Raw genomic sequence first — 4,060 nt, 5'->3', positions numbered from 1 at the left:
CAAAAGCAAATCAATCTTTAAGATTAAGTTCAGGACGAAGAACATGGACATGAGAGGACAAGTACTAAGAGCATGAACTAGCTAATTAATCACTCCTGCTGCTCTCTCTCAGGTAAAATAGTATAGAACATGTATAGCTTTGCTGATTCATCATATTGGAGCATGCAGATGAACCTGTCTCCTAATCGTGGGATGCGCTTCTGATTGCTGCCCCCTAGTACTTCTCTGTGATCGTTCACAATTTTGCTTCGGTCTTTTACTATTAAGCATTCCTCGCTATTAGAAATCCTGAATGCACTAAAGTGCATTGTAGGATATCTTGGCTGTAAGCTAACAATATTCATGGTACCTTTAGTCTCGATCCAATCAGGCACAACATTCATCGGGAGTCCCTGTTGAAGAACATCGTATAGTAACATACTTAGCAATGAAGTTTAGCTTAAAAAATTAATGTATGCAAAAGATGCACTGAGGAGAAATAGTAGAAATCTTACCATCTTTCCTAAATATATGTGACCGTAGTTCAGTACGAACACTATTGGTCGCACGTTTTGAGTACTAACATTTCTAAGTGCAGGAAAGAAATTTGTCTTGACAGCATCAAGATCCTCAAGCCATGAAACATAATGACTTGTCTCCTCACAGTTTAGTTCAGCCCCGAGACAGTGGACGGTCCTGTCTACCAAGCGCCGGACATGTTTGCTTGATTGGAAGTACGCTGTCAATATAAATTGAGATCTATTAATTATTCAACTAGTTCAAATAATCTCATATCGAAGACATAAATATGGTTGAGAAACTCACATAATGGTAGAACTGGAGGCGTCTGCACATCGACCCAGATGTCTCTATTACCTTCAATATCATCTTCCGGACGAATATCAACGGTGATAACCATATCAGGCTCAAATGCATAAGCCTTGCATAGTGCTTGCCAAGTTTTGCATTCAAAATAGGTGTATGTGTCTGCATTGCATAATTTGACGTTGAAGGTATAACCATGCTCGGTCTTCAAGTAAACTCTTTTTACCTCCATAGTTTCGTTAGGACTGAAATCTATCTTATCCAAGACAAAAATTCTTGCATGGCAGGGGATACGCTAGTAGAATAGTAAAAAATTAAAATTAAAAGTTGAAGCAAATGAAGCATAAGTCATGCTTAATTATGAAAAAAGACTTGTCGTTATGACTTACTGTATCCACTTCGAAGTTCTCATCCAGCTTGATGCTGAAGCGTCTATCATCAACTAGAAAATTTCTGCCGCACAGGCCGCGCTGGTCTTCGCAGTATTCGCACATAATGAAATCGTGTTCGTCGTCAGACGACATTCCTATGTTCATAGGTGAAACATTAAATACTTATTAGTTCTATTAATTCAACTAATTCTGTTAATTCAACTAGTTCAACTAATTAATTGACCTAATTCAACTAAGCACTTACGAAAAATATACCTAATTAATTGAGCTAATTCAACTAACTAGTTTAACTAATTAATTCAACTAAACTAGTTCTATTAATTTTCTTACTAAAAATAACGTAGCTAGTTCTATATAATAAAATGTTAATTAGATAATGAAATCTCATATAACTAAATTAAATATATATATCTAACATATAATTTATATCTAATTCATCTAACATTTGACATTAATATCTAACATATGTTTATATATAGGTGAAACATTAAACACTTACTAGTTCTATTAATTCAACTAAATAAACTAGTTCTATTAATTCAACTAAGCATTTACTAAAAATAAACTACTTCTATTAATTTCTTACTAAAATAAAGTAGGTAGTTCTATATAGTAATATTTTGATTATATCATCAAATCTCATATACCTAAATTTTCTTACTAAAAATAAACTTGTTCTATTAATTTTCATACTAAAAATAAACTAGTTATATTAATTCAACTAGTTCAAATCTCATATATATACCTAATTAATATCTAGCTAACTCATCTAAAATTGACATTAATATTTAACATCTTTTCCATATAATTCATCTAGCTAACATTAACATTCTAACATTATTATCTACGTAATTTATATAACATTAATCTAAACAACAAAAAATAGAAAATAAGTAAAAACAATGTGTGTGTGTATGTGTGTGTGTACGAGCAGGGGGCGGCGGCGTACGGGCGGCGGCGGGCGAGGCGGCGGCGACGGGCGGCGGGGGCGACGGTGGTGACGGTGACGACGGGTGGCGGGGGCGACGGCGGTGACGGCGACGACGGGCGGCAGGGGCGGCAAGGGCGGCGCGCGATGGGCGACGGGCGCGGCGAAGAAGTTGGATCGAGAAGAAGTGGTCGATGAAACTGAATTTTTTGTAAGTGCCATATATATAGGAAGGGCCTTTAGTACCGGTTGGAGCCACCAACCGGTACTAAAGGCCAATTTTCGCCAGGCCATGGGGCGGGAAACGGCCCCTTTAGTACCGGTTCGTGCCACGAACCGGTACTAAAGACCACCCCTTTAGTACCGGTTGGAGCCACCAACCGGTACTAATGGTTGTGCGCTGCCACCGGCGGTGCACAATGTTTAGTCCCACCTCGCCGAGCGAAGGGCAGCCGCACTGGTTTATAAACCCAGCCGCGGCTGCTCCTTCGAGCTTCTCTATATATCTGTCTTCTGGGCCTAACTAGGGCGCGCTGCCCTATGAGTCTGCTGGCCCTTCTGGGCCTGCATTTGCACACCCTAGGTCTGGCAGGCCCACAGGGCAGCGCCCCAACAAATTTTTTATTATAGTTTTTTCTTTTCTGCATTATTTATTTTCTTCTATTTATTTTTGAGTAATTTTTTATATAGTTTTTTCTTTTCTACATTATTTATTTTCTTCTATTTATTTTTGAGTAATTTTTTATATAGTTTTATTCTTTTCTGCTTTATTTATTTTCTTCTATTTATTTCTGAGTAATTTTTTTGTGACCCTCTCTACTCTGATACTCTGAAATGATAATACCATTGCAAGTTTCAACATTTTCAGAATTCATTTTGTAGTAATTTTCAATTTCACGGTCATTTAGCTCTCTAAACAATTAGGTAAATGACCGAAAAACAACAAATGATGTCAGAACATGTTGGAAATTGATGACGTCGCTTTGAATGCTGCATACTGAACACAAAAGAAGTCCGGAGTTCAAATAAGTTTAAAAAACATTAAAGTGCCTGTGTAACAGATGAGTTCTCGTCCGAAACCCTGATACTCAGAAAGAGTTTGTCCAGTTTGTACACGAAGTGCATCCAGTTTTTGTCGTGACCCTCTCTACTCTTTCACACATGCTATGCGGGTGAAATGATGATACCATGCCAATTTTCAACATTTTCAGAATTCATTTTGTAGTGATTTTCAATTTCACGGTCATTTAGCTCTCTAAACAATTAGGTAAATGACCGAAAAACAACAAATGATGTCAGAACATGTTGGAAATTGATGATGTCACTTTGAATGCTGCATACTGAACGAAAAAGAAGTCCGGAGTTCAAATAAGTTTAAAAAACATTGAAGTGCCCGTGTAACAGATGAGTTCTCGTCCGAAACCCTGATACTCCGAAAGAGTTTGTCCAGTTTGTACACGAAGTGCGTCCAGTTTTTGCCGTGACCCTCTCTACTCTTTCGCACATGCTATGCGGGTGAAATGATGATATCATGCCAAGTTTCAACATTTTTAGAGTTCATTTTGTAGTGATTTTCAATTTCACGGTCATTTAGCTCTCTAAACAATTAGGTAAATGACCGAAAAACAACAAATGATGTCAGAACATGTTGGAAATTGATGACGTCGCTTTGAATGCTGCATACTAAAGACAAAAGAAGTCCGGAGTTCAAATAAGTTTAAAAAACATTGAAGTGCCCGTGTAACAGATGAGCCCTCGTCCGAAACCCTGATACTCCGAAAGAGTTTGTCCAGTTTGTACACGAAGTGCGCCCAGTTTTTGCCGTGACCCTATCTACTCTTTCGCACATGCTATGCGAGTGAAATGATGATACCATGCCAATTTTCAACATTTTCAGAATTCATTTTGTAGTGATTTTCAATTTCACGGTCATTTA

The sequence above is a fragment of the Triticum urartu genome, chromosome 7A (assembly GCF_056163025.1).
Source record: "Triticum urartu cultivar PI428250 chromosome 7A, HENAU_Tu73, whole genome shotgun sequence".
NCBI classification, from domain to species: Eukaryota; Viridiplantae; Streptophyta; class Magnoliopsida; order Poales; family Poaceae; genus Triticum; species Triticum urartu.
Note: the sequence above shows the minus strand (reverse complement) of the source record.